This window comes from Salvelinus sp. IW2-2015, linkage group LG11, assembly GCF_002910315.2.
Source record: "Salvelinus sp. IW2-2015 linkage group LG11, ASM291031v2, whole genome shotgun sequence".
NCBI lineage: Eukaryota > Metazoa > Chordata > Actinopteri > Salmoniformes > Salmonidae > Salvelinus > Salvelinus sp. IW2-2015.
Window position 1 is genome coordinate 11,022,189 of NC_036851.1, and position 13,204 is coordinate 11,035,392.

The 13,204-nt window shown below is 44.4% G+C and overlaps 1 long non-coding RNA gene across 1 annotated transcript; it reads right to left on the minus strand.

The window, feature by feature from the left end:
* Window positions 1-4,660: 4,660 nt before the first annotated feature.
* Window positions 4,661-12,964, minus strand: LOC139028335 (uncharacterized). The gene is made up of 3 exons (XR_011480520.1): window positions 12,796-12,964; window positions 7,039-7,128; window positions 4,661-4,887 (listed from the first exon to the last, which is right to left on the minus strand). It is a non-coding gene; the product is annotated as an uncharacterized lncRNA (long non-coding RNA).
* Window positions 12,965-13,204: the final 240 nt, after the last annotated feature.

A 13,204-nucleotide genomic window follows, 5' to 3' on the forward strand; every position in this document is an offset into this window, starting at 1 on the left:
GTGCGTGCGTGCGTGCGTGCGTGCGCATGTGTGCGTGAGTGTGTGGGGGTTTTGTGCAGTCGGCATCAGAATAGTCCAACTCAGAGATTACCTCTGAGAAACCTCATGTCACACTGTCTACAACCGAACCGGCTCATGAAAGTTCATTACATTGAATTCTAAACATGAAATAAGATAAAGGAGCGATCTGAAACCTACTGTGGCTATTTCTGGGTTGACAACCAATAGGCTATTAATGACAAGCAGCCAGCCTAAGAGCCAGACAGACAGCACTCAAACACAGCTGCAGAGCAGCGCCTTCAAAAACAAGACACTATCTTCTTCTGACACATGCCATTTACATTTCTCTGTCTCTTCCTCTCTATCCTGCTCCTTTCTAGTTGTAAAACCCAACATGGAGGTGGTTCTTCCTGACGGAGTAAAGTTGTGACACTGATGGGAGAAATCCCATTAGTCTTGCTCGACTGGGTTCACCTTTTAGAACCAGCCCAGTGTTGTTATGAGCGGGAAAGAAAAGATGGGATGCCAGATTAACACATCAGGCTCTGTGTTGATATTAGGAGAGAAGGCAAAGCGAGAGAGAGAGCTCCATAGGGAGATAGAAGAGGGTTTGAATATCCCCCAATGGCAATGTGATATACCTGTCATCTCAGAGAGGGTGTAGATTTCAACAAGTAATACCATGTATTGGTATACTGTCACGCACTTAAACAAACATGATTCCTGGTGAATGTAAAAAGCAATAGAGCCACAATAGGCATCTACCATCAATCATGGAGCGCACTCAGACAAGTTGGTTGATGCCAACTTGACGATAACACAGGGATAACCCTACCTCTTTGGCGAAGTATGCAGGGTATTTTTTACATGGAATGGCATGCTACGCTGCACCTTCCACAAGGATCTGAAGTGCCATAAAAAAGGGCCTAATCACAGCTTCAAGTGTGAGTGTGGTTCTGGTCAAGGGTATGCGGTCAATAAGCAGAACTGCCCATTTAAAATGGTTGTCGGTTGTCTAGGAAACAGGTGCAGAAATCAAGGATCTGTATGGTGGCTGGGTAGAGCAGCCTGTGAGGGAGCATTTAGCAGCAGCCTGTGAGGGAGCGTTTAGCAGCAGCCTGTGAGGGAGCGTTTAGCAGCAGCCTGTGAGGGAGCGTTTAGCAGCAGCCTGTGAGGAGCGTTAGCGCAGCCTGTGAGGGAGCGTTTAGCAGCAGCCTGTGAGGGAGCGTTTTAGCAAGCACGCTGTGGGGGGCGTTTAGCAGGAGCCTGTGGGGAGCGGTTAGCGCAAATGCTGTGACGGCGCGTTTAGCAGCAGCCTGTGAGGGAGCGTTTAGCAGCAGCCTGTGAGGGAGCGTTTAGCAGCAGCCTGTGAGGGAGCGTTTAGCAGCAGCCCTTTAGAACAACAGCAAGGAGACAGAATGTTACATAGTCAAACACAGGAGCCCCCAACATAACAGTCTCTAGCAGAACCACTGCAGCACTGGTAACAAAATCCGACCGTTATAGAGATGTTTATGCTCCACATAAGAGACAGCAGTGGGGTCAAACTGTAGAATGCAGTTCCTACATTTAAATATATATATCTTTTTTCAAACAAAACTACACTACATTTTATCTCTGGGACCCTGAAGATGACAAATCAGAGCAAGATTACTGAATGTARGTACATTATTTACCTTCAGAGGTGAATGTATCAAACCAGTTGTCGTGATAAAAGTGTTTTGTTGTTRTGCACTATCCTTAAACAATGGCTTGGTATTTTTGTTGTTGTAATCGCTAGGGTTAGGGACACTGATCCCATAGATGTTAAAAATGTTTGATTTTAAAAGTACATTGAAAACTAGATCTCTATTGACATTATGAGGATAACAGTTCCAGGCTAAAACCTCTTTCTACCAATTCATCTGGTATATACTTCACAACATATAGTACGAGTAACATATGGCTGATCTTTGCTTTTGGGTATTAACATCCGTTTTTGCTATGGGGCCATCAACAATTGTTTTTTAAATTGGAGTCTCAACTTACTGTTGAGAGTTAGAATAGTAGAATTCATGGGTTGCATGTTTCTTCACAATATTGTTTTTTATACGTTCGTTTTGGACTGATGCCCAATTGAGCATTCTGCTCAATGCATCGTCAATGAGCGCTGATGAAGATTTCATCAAAAGTGCATTACAGTGGCTTGGAAATACTATGACATTCAAAAGGAGGCAAATAATTAATACGGAAACCTTTTGTCATCATTTTGATGTTGCCAGATTGACTTTAGATGCAGTATAATGTTAGCTAGCTAGCTAAGATTGAGGGGAGGCCACCGTATTTTAGCTAGCTAACGTTAGCATTGCTAGCTACTGTATTTCTGGCGAACTTTGCTAGCTAATGACAGCGTTGCCATCTGTCCAAATCCCGCTTAGGGCCCCCCAAAAGCTAGGGCTGGCCCTAACAGGATGAGCATCAATACTAATGCTCCGACATTGCTTGTCCTAATATTTCTTTGTTTCTTAATTCCACTCTTTTACCTATAGATTTGTGTGTATTGTTAGATACTAATGCACTGTTGGAGCTAGGAACACAAGCATTTCATTACACCCGCAATAACATCTGCTAAATATGTGTACGCGACCAATAACATTTGATTTGACTTGGAAGAAGAGGAAGAATACTTTATTGTACATCTTCTTAGAAGTACAAAGACGTTTTCGGAAGTGCTTTGATCGGTCACATAAGAAGCCTTTCTGGAGGCTTTCCATTTGGACTGGCATCCATTTTACACTTTTGACATGATGACAAAGCCAACATTTCACGGTATTTTCTGCACAATCCACAATACAAAATAGACTCAAAAACTATATCTGAGCTCTAAATATATGAACTAAATAAAATGTATAACAATCTTGATCCATGCGATAACATGTTGATGTATTGTGGGTATTTGAAAGACGAGGCGGCTAATAAATCACACAGCCATGACTGGCAACTAAAATGGCTGGAATAAATGTAAGTATGGACCTCGCCCAGGCAGCACTACTGAGAGAGACTATCCACCTGCAGGAAACATCAGCACCCAGTTCCACCTGTTGGGTTACATTAACTACTACTGCCCTCTGGTGTGCAAATAGGAGTGGACTGAGATGTGTACCTGCTGGGATGGTGAACCTCAAGTAAGAATATGGAGAGAGAAAAAACTTTTCAAAGTCATAAGCATCATGTAAATTAAATAGAATGATAATCTCAGTCATCACTGATAAATTGACAGCGCTCGATATTTTTTTATGTTGAAGAATTGGAGCTTGAAGCTATATTGGAGCTTGAAGCTTCAACTGAATACTAATGAAAGAACAGTTACAACAGAGCAATATTTTCATCCATCAATCACAACTTTCTGGCAGGGCTTTTGAGAGATGTTTTTTGGTTTTATTCTGACACTCACTTTCCTTCTGTAGACATATTGGCTTCAATGGGGAGACACACGTTCACGATAACGTTTTAGAAACGATAACGTTTAAATCTAAAACATGAATGTTTTATGACCCCCTAACTCGTTCATGGGAAAATAGAAAATGGCTGCTCACCCAGGAGGAACTTACATTATATTTACTGTACAGCTGAACTAACAGTTCTTCTATCTGGAAAAGGCTGACATTCCCCTGAGTTTCATGTCCCTGTAGTGACAGGGAGACATGTCAGCACTTCCAGAAATTACCCTGCTGCCTTCTCCATCCTCCCCATCCTCTCCCAACCCTGCTCTCACTCACACAGGTCAGCTATCACGAGGACGACAGTGAAACATCCATACTCAGGCCATTGCTAAGACTGTGGCAACGTCCCAGAACAATGTGTACATTTCCGCCGACAACCTGGTCCCTCAACCTTCAAGATGACTCTTTTAACAATCTATCACTGGGAAAGAAGTAGGCTTTTGAGAAGCCTCTAGCATTCAACCTGTCTGAGGCTACATCTACTGCTGAGACCAGGATGTGTTAGCTAGGATTTATAGTAACACTAATTGCATCCTTGTAGGCTAATGTCTCCCCCTCCTTCTCTCTCACACACACAGACGTACATGAATTGGGTCTTATATTCTCAAGGCAGCAACAGTAGATGAATTGAGTGCTGACGCTGTGCGAGAGATGCAGATGCACTGGGTCCGATCAGATCCTTGTAACTTTACAGAGTGGCGTGTGGTGTGGACGGCTTGCCGTAGCGCTGGTGTTGCTGATCTGTGAAGGGGAGATAGCCCATGGGCATGACATCGACGGGCACGTTTCAAATCCAATTGYGTCGCCATGATCCCGTCCCAGCCTGGCCTCGCTATCAGAGCAGATAACGTGCTCTAGTAAAGGTTACAATGTAACCGTGACATTTCTGTTGAGACTGAACAATAAGCATTCCTGGGATTCCTGGACTAATACTAAATGTATATAAGGATGTGTGTTCATGTGTGTATTGTGTGTGTGCAAGTGTGTGGGTTGAATTAAATTAAATAGTACATTTTGTACAATGTAAAATGTGTGTGTCAATGGTTACTGTACTCCATAAAAGTCATAATTACTRTACAAGACATGTGGGGAATAGTCCATGAAAAGCTAAACAGCTGTGCTCTCTGCTACTACAGAAAAAGCTTATTTGTTCTCTAAAAATAGATTTTTCTCTCAGAGTCATGTTTGGAGGGTCTTCAAGTTAATTAAAAGCACAAGGCAAGCTGAATCTCCAAGAAGGAAATCAGAAATATGATAAGACAGACAAAATTTGACTGAATTGTGTATAGAAGAGGATAGGTATAGAATGATGCAAATATTTTTTTTCTAATCTCTCTCATCTTCTCTCTTCCTCTCTGTCCCTTGTTAGGAGCTGGATCCGCTTGTGGGTTGAGATCAATGAGTTCTTTAAAAGACAGAGCATACGTATTATAGGAAGCAGGAGGGATGCTACAGAGCTGTTTACATGTTGGAAGCACATTTGGCAGCGATTACAGCTGTGAGTCCTTCTGGGTAAGCCTCTAAGAACTTTGCACACCTGGATTGTACAATATTTTCCCATTATTCTTTTCAACATTCTTCAAGCTCTGTCAAATTGGTTGGTGAACATTGCTAGACAACCATTTTCAAGTCTTGCCATAGATTTTCAAGCTGATGTAAGCCAAAACTGCTGAAAGACGAATTCRTCTGTCTGGTGGAAAGCAGTCTGAACAAGGTTTTCCTCTCTGTGCTTAGCTCCATTCCGTTTCTTTTTTATCCTGAAAAACGTCCCAGTCCTTAACAATTACAAGAATACCCATAACATGATGCAGCCACTACTATGCTTGAAAATATGGGGAGTGGTACTCAGTAATGTGTTGTATTAGATTTGCCCCAAACATAACACTTTGCATTCAAGACAAAAAGTTAATTGCTTTGCCACATTTTTTGCGTTGTTACTTTAGTGCTTAATTTAGTGACTTGTTTCAAACAGGATGCATGTTTTGGAATATTTTTTATTCTGTACAGGCTTCCTTCTTTTCACTCTGTCAATTAGGTTAGTATTGTAGAGTAACTACAATGTTGTTGATCCATCCTCAGTTTTCTCCTRTCACAGCCATTAAACTCTGTAACTGTTTTAGAGTCACCATTGGCCTCATGGTGAAATCCCTGAGCGGTTTCCTTCCTCTCCGGCAACTGAGTTAAGAAGGACGCCTGTATCTTTGTAGTGACTGGGGGTATTGATACACCATCCAAAGTGTAATTAATAACTTCACCATGCTCAAAGGGATTTCAGTGTCTGCCTTTTAATTTTTGTATGGTTGTGAGGTATTGTTTGTTTTTGACTGCCTACCTGTGTTTGAYCTTCTCCTGCGACCACGATTCATGCCTTCTGTGAAGGCGAAATAAACACCTGCAGCGCTCTAGGTGTGAATCTACACCTTTTTCTCCCAGAAACATATTTTTTATAGTTTCTATGTGGAATTTAACACAGTTTCAAAGTATACATAGTTTGTGATTATGTTGAAATTAGATTGATGTAACAACCTGTTAGTCAGGTTAAGTCATTTTATTTAAGTTTAACCTTATTCAACCAGTGTGTGCCCAGTGGGGTAGATATTGCCATCTAAATGCTCCCAAAATGTGTCAGGTTGATAATAACGTTCAGAAACTGTTTTGAAAAAGAAACACAAAACACTTGGCAATGTCAGTCATCTGACAATTGTTTACATACGTGGCATTTTCAGGCCTATGTGACTGGATAGTGATGGTAAGATATCCACCACTCTATACTCTTCCAACTTTGTAGTAAATCACAAGCCATTATTATTATTCTTCACTGGCTCCCATCTAAAATCCAATCAGCATTTCCTTATGGTGAGATGACCAGCATGTCAGTCGTTTATATTGTGCCACCACCGAGAGCCTCCTCTCTTTACAAAAGCATTTCTCTTCTGAGATCCACTACATTACCCAGACTAATATGGAGAAAAATGTTTATTCAAATGAGCTTAGATCAAAATGCAGCAGGAAAATGATCTGCTTACAAAAATTAATTACATTTAAATTAATTACAAAATAAATGACTCTTTGGCTGAACGGCCAAAGGGTTAAACGAAGGCTTAAACTGGAGTTATTTTTTAAAATCATTTATTTACTTATATATGTATTTATTCACGCCATCCATTACTCACCTAGTGTCATCTGTTTGTGTCCATGGAAACCGTGTAATTACATTTTATGGAGAGCAACATTATAATGAGACCTTGTGTGAGCGATTGATTGGTGGTTGCTAAGAAGAGATGGCACATTGTGATCACTTGATTGGCCACTGCTAAGAGGAAAGGCTTTCTATTAGCAATTGATTGGCTGTTGTAATTTTCCACCTGAAGGAGTACCAGCCAGACACCGTAATTGTGTGACTTTAGTTGAARCCACCTGTGTGTGTGTGTTTCTACAGATTGACATGGACTATTGACTATGAAATAGCTGGTTCCAATCCCTATCACCTCCTCCCTCCCCGAACTAATTGATAAAGACGCCCCAGAACTAGACACAAAAGGAAATGGACACTTACCTTCAAGGCGCCGTTCGACCGTGAAYCTCTCCACGGACGGACATCTGACTCCTCGCTGCTCCACGACCGCTGTCCCTCTCTGCTGATTGCCTGTGGGAAAACTACTCTGTTACATTGCTCTCTATAGCACTACTAAAGGAGCGTGCTTATTTCTAATGTGTGAGTGTGATTCCAAGTTGTAGAGCAGTACATGCTTTAATTGTATGTTTGTTGTCCTCCGCGTCTACAGAGGACACGGCCGACGCAGCTGTGAACAGCTATCTACGCTACAACTTGGACTCCCGGCATGGAGTCAAATGAAGCCAAATCAAATGTTACTTGTGCGGAATGCAACTGGTGTAGACTTAACCTTGACATGCTTGCAAGCCCTTCCCAACTATGCAGAGTTTAAAAATATAATGGCAACACGAGAAATAAAATAAAATACACAAGAATGGAGCTACAGTATATACAGGCAGTACCAGTACCAGATCAATGTGCAGCGGTACGAGGTCATTTGAGATAGATATGTACATGAAGGCAGGGTTAAAGTGACTAGGCATCCAGATAAATAATGATAAGAGTAAAATAAAGAACAGAATAGCAGCAGCAAATGATGAGTGGAAAAGTGTGTGTAACGTGTTTGTTTTGTGTGTGTGTGCATATGTTGTGTGTATGTTTGGCGTGGGCGTGTCAATATAGTGTGTTTGAGTGTGTATATGGTGTGCACATTTAGTCTAGTGAGTGTGCGTAGGGTCAGTGCAAGAGAGTCAGTGCAGATAATCGGGTACCATGCATTTACTATTTAGCAGTCTTATGGCTTGGGGTAGCTCTCGGAGCCTGTTGGTCCGAGAGCCGATACTTCGGTACCATTTGCTGGAAGGTAGCAGAGTGAACAGTTTATGGCTTGGGTGGCTGGGGTCATTGGCAATTTCTCAGGCCTGGATGGCAGGGAGCTCGGCCCCAGTGATGTACTGGGCTGTCCGCACCACCCTCTGTAGCGCTTTGCAGTCAAGTGTGGTGCATTTGCCATACCAAGCGGTGATGAAGCCAGTCAAGATCCTCTTGATGGTGCAGCTGTAGAACTTTTTGAGGATCCGAGGGCCCATGACAAATCTTTTCCGCCTCCTGAGGGGGAAGAGGCACTGCCGTGCCCTCATCACGGGGGGGGGGGGGGGGGGGGGGGGGGGCATGTTAAGTCCTTAGTGATGTGGACACCAAGGTACTTGAAGTTCCTGACCTACTCCATCAGCCCTGTCGATGTGGATGGGGGCATGCTCTCCCCTCTTTCTCCTATAGTCCACGATCAGCTACTTGGTCTCACTGACATTGAGGGAGAGGTTGCTGTCCTGGCACCACTGCTAAGTCTCTGACCTCCTCTCTGTAGGCTGTCTCATCGCCGTCTGTGCTCAAGCCTACTACATCATGTCGTCAACAAAACTTGATGATGGTGTTGGAATCGTGCATGGCCACGTAGTCGTAGGTGAACAGGGAGTACAGGAGGGGACTAAGCACACACCCCTGAGGAGCCTCCATGTTGAGGGTCAGTGTGGCGGAGGTCTTGTTGACTACCCTCACCACCTGGGGCCGGCTTGGTGATGAGCTTGGAGGGGACTGTTATTGAACGCGGGCGGAGCTGTAGTCTATGACCAGCATTCTCACATAGTTATTTCTCCTCTTGTCCAGGTGGGAGAGGGCAGTATGAAGTGCATTTKAGATTGCGTTATCTGTGGATCTGTTGGGGCGGTAAGTGAATTGAAGTGGGTCCAGGGTGTCTGGGATGATGGTGTTGATGTGAGTCATGACCAGCCTTTCAAAGCACTTCATAATTACAGATGTGTGTGCTACAGGGAGATAGTCCTTTAGGCAGGTTACCTTGGAGCTCTTGGGAACAGGGACAATGGTGGTCAACTTGAAACATTTTGGGATTACAGACTGGGATAAGGAGAGATTGAAAATGTCTGTGAAGACAATTCCCAGCCACATACGATGAGCGTCAGGGCAGGTGTAATACGGCCCAGTACATCAMTGGGGTCAAGCATCCAGGATCTCTATACTAGGCGGTGTCAGAGGAAGGCCCAAAATATTGTCAAAGACTCCAGCCACCCACATCATAGACTGCTTTCTCTTCTACCGCACGGCAAGCGGTACAGGAGTGCCAAGTCTAGGTCCAAAAGGCTCCTTAACAGCTTCTACCCCCAAGCCATAAGACTGCTGAACAATGAATCAAATGGCCACCCGGACAATTTTAATTGACCCCCCCCCCACCCACAGTACCCTCTGTATATAGCCTCGTTATTGATATTTATTGTGTTACTTTTTTATTTTGTTTATTTAGTAAATATTTTATTAACTCTTTTCTTAACTGCATTGTTGGTTAATTAAGGGCTTGTAAGTAAGCATTTCACGGTAAGGTGACACATACATTTTTATTTTATTTGAATAGGGTTCCACCTTCCTCCTAAATTGTCCTTTCGCATGTTTGATGTGTCGTCGGAGGTTGTAGCGGGCTTTTTTGTATCCGTCCATGTCTGTGTCACTTTCCTCATAAGCGGTAGCATTAGCCCGGCGCGGATATTCATGGTTTTTGGTTTAGATATGTTCTTAGTCACTGGGGGGATGACATTTATGCACTTATTGATGAAGCCTGTGACTGTAGTGGTAAACTCCTCAGTGCTATCAGATGAATCCTGGAACATATCCCAGTCTGTACTAAGAAAACAGTCCTGTAGACTTGCGTCTGCTTCATCCGACCACTTGCATATTGAGCGCGTCACTGGTACTTCCTGTTTGAGCTTTTGTTTCTAAACAGGAAGCAGGAGAATGGAGTCATGGTCAGGTTTGCCAAAGGGAGGATGAGGGAGGGCCTTGTATGTGTTTTTGTGGGTAGAATAAAAGTGGTTGAGAGTTTTAGTGCCCCTAGTGGTGCAGGAGACGTGTTTGTATATGTGAGGTAGGACTGTTTTAAGTCTCCCCTCGTTAAAGTCTTCACCCACCAGAAACGCTGATTCTGGGTGGGCAGTTTCTTGCTTGTTTATGGCGCTATACAGTTCATTGAGTGCCAAAGTGGTGATGGCTTGTGGAAGGATGTAGACATCAGTAATAATTACGGATGAGAACTCTGTTGGTAGATAAAAGGGTCTGCAGCTTACCATGAGATATTCTATATCAGGTGAGCAAAACCTTGAGATTTTCTTCACTGCAAAGCAGCAAACCAGTTGTTATTTATAAAAAAAATAACAACTTGGGTTGAGCCGAGTGGGGACAGTAGAGCCCATCCATTGACTGCCAAATTAGCCATCGAGTACCATACCAGCCAGTGACTAACGAATCCCTGCTCAGGAAGTAGAGCCATATGAACCCTGCTTGGGTAGACCTGAACGAATGAACGAACATCAACCAACGCTCTGTGAGTGAACTAACTGTTGTGTTAGTCTTTTCCTGTGCTCATAGTATAGCTTATGGTCCTAACTCATAGTCTCCTTAAACAGTTCTAACTGGGCACTTAGTAGTTTTAAAACCCTTTCCTGCAGGCGAATGACCAAAGCACCCTCTGGTGGCCTCATGGGTGGAATGTTATTCTTTATAATTTCATAATCAACTTTTTCATTTTTTACACAGAAAATCCAGTGTTTCTATGTCAAAAGGTTTTGCTATATTTCAGTCTTCTGTAATGTATATAAAGTGTAATATTGGGATGCAAAATACATTTAAAAAAAGTCAACTCTATATCTGACATGGTACAGTTGTCATCTTTTTATTAAAGCCCATAACCGTGTGTGAGGAGTGTAATTTTGTTTCAAAGTAGATTTGTTTAAGACTACCAAGAAACTCTGTGTGACGCTGATTTAGCCCACTGCAGTAAAAGGTTAGACAGAACTAATCAAACAAATGCTTTTTAAGATATTGTCACTATTGTACAATCTGAACTTGTTATAAAGAACCTTTGATTGTACTTTCTCTGTCTCTGTGGTTGTTTGCCGTGGGATCTTAAAATTCTGCTTTTGACATTTTGGCGTAGTCGGCAGGATCCCACCTGCAAACACACTGCTTGGACATTTGGAACAATCAAAAGTCAGTGACACCCCCAGGCTGTAGTTAGCCATATTTATACTACACAGGTAGTCATGCCTTGGTTCAAGGATTACATTACAGCACAGCAGCAGGTAGACTTTATTTGTACTGTCACGCCCTGACCTTAGAGATCCTTTTTATGTCTCTATTTTGGTTTGGTCAGGGCGTGAGTTGGGTTGGGCATTCTATGTTTTGTGTTCTATGTTTTCTATTTCTGTGTGTTTGGCCGGGTGTGGTTCTCAATCAGAGGCAGCTGTCTATCGTTGTCTCTGATTGAGAACCATACTAAGGTAGCCTTTTCCCACCTGTGTTTTGTGGGTAGTTGTTTTCTGTTTTGTGTCTGCACCAGACAGAACTGTTTCGGTTTCGTACGTTCTCGTTGTCGTTTTTGTTGTTCAGTTTTATGAATAAATCATGAACACTTACCACGCTGCGCTTTGGTCCACTTCTTCATGCAACGATGGCCGTTACAGAACTACCCACCACCAAAGGACCAAGCAGCGTGGCCAGGAGAGGCTTCCCCAATAATCTTTTTTGGGGGGGGCACACGGGACGGTCGCCGGAGCCGAGGATGGAACCAGAGCCAGTCGGGGTGAAATTGGAGGTGAGCGAGGGGAGCGAAGCAGAGACAGTGAAGGAGTTGATGGGGAGATTGGAGGAGWGAGCTATGAGAGAGCTGCTGTGTTGGTGCATGAGGCACGACATTCGCCCTACGGAGCGTGTCCTCGAGTTGATGTCACCTGAGTCAGCTCTCCATACTCGTCCTGAGGTGCGTGCTAGCCGTCTGGTGAAGACTGTGCCAGCCCCACGCACCAGGCCTCCTGTGCGCCTCCCCAGCCCTGCACGTCTTGTGCCAGCTTGGCGCTCCAGACCTCCAGTGCGCTGCCACAGCCAGGTGAGTCCTGCGCCGGCTCTAGGGACAGTTTCCCCAGTTCGCCAGGAGAACCCAGTGCGGCCTGTTCCAGCTCCCCGCACGTGCCGTGCTAAGGTGGTCATGCAGCCAAGAGGAGCGGTGCAAGTGCTAAGCACCAGAGCTCCAGTGCTCCCCCACAGCCCAGTTCGCCCTCCAGTCCGGAGCCTCCAGCGACGGCCTCCAGTCCGGAGCCTCCAGCGACGCCCTCCAGTCCGGAGCCTCCAGCGTCGCCCTCCAGTCAGGAGCTTCCAGCGACACCCTCCTGTCCGGAGCTGCCAGAGTCGCCCTCCTGTCCGGATCTGCCAGAGTCGCCCTCCTGTCCGGAGCTGCCAGAGTCGCCCTCCTGTCCGGAGCTGCCAGAGTCGCCCTCCTGTCCGCAGCTGCCAGAGACACTTAAAATCGTGGTCGGGACCATATTTCAAGGGGGGGGGGTCACAAACTGACTCTTGCTAAAGTAGACTGTCATTCTGCCTTATATTTATATTATCAGCAGGTTTATTATATTACTTATCAGCATGTATTATTTGACCATCAACCCCTAATTTACAAGTGCCTTTCACTCATGTGTGCTGTGTTATGTGATTGCCTTCACTTAACTCCTTACATTCTCACGTGTGAAATTCAATTGAATTGCATKAACTATTTGCTCATTTTGGACGGTGTGCTGTGATTCTACAGATTGCCATGGACTTTGGACCATGAGCTGTTGCCAATCCCTATTACCTCCTCCCTCCCCGAACTAATTGCTAAACACGCTCCAGAACTAGACACAAAAGGAAATGGACACTTACCTTCCAGGGCGCCGTTCGACCGGGAACCTCTGCAGAGACAGACATCTGACTCCTCGCTGCTCCTCGACCCCTGTCTCTCTCCGCTGATCGCCTGTGGGAAAAAGACTCCATTACAACGYTCTCTATAGAACTCTAAAAGGAAAGTGCTCATTTCAAACGTGTGCTTGTGACTCCCATTGTAGATCAGTACATACTGTAATTGTATGTTTGTTGTCCCCCATGGCTACAGACATGGGGGACACGCCCAATGCAGCTGCGAGAGGCTATCTCCGATACAACACAGCCGGCACGGCTTGGAGTGGGGGAGAAGAGATCTCAGCAGCCTACCATGGACTACCAAACTAGTCATGGACTACCGTACCAGCCAGAGGTTGATAAACAAATCCCAGCTCGGGAAGAAGAGCCAAAT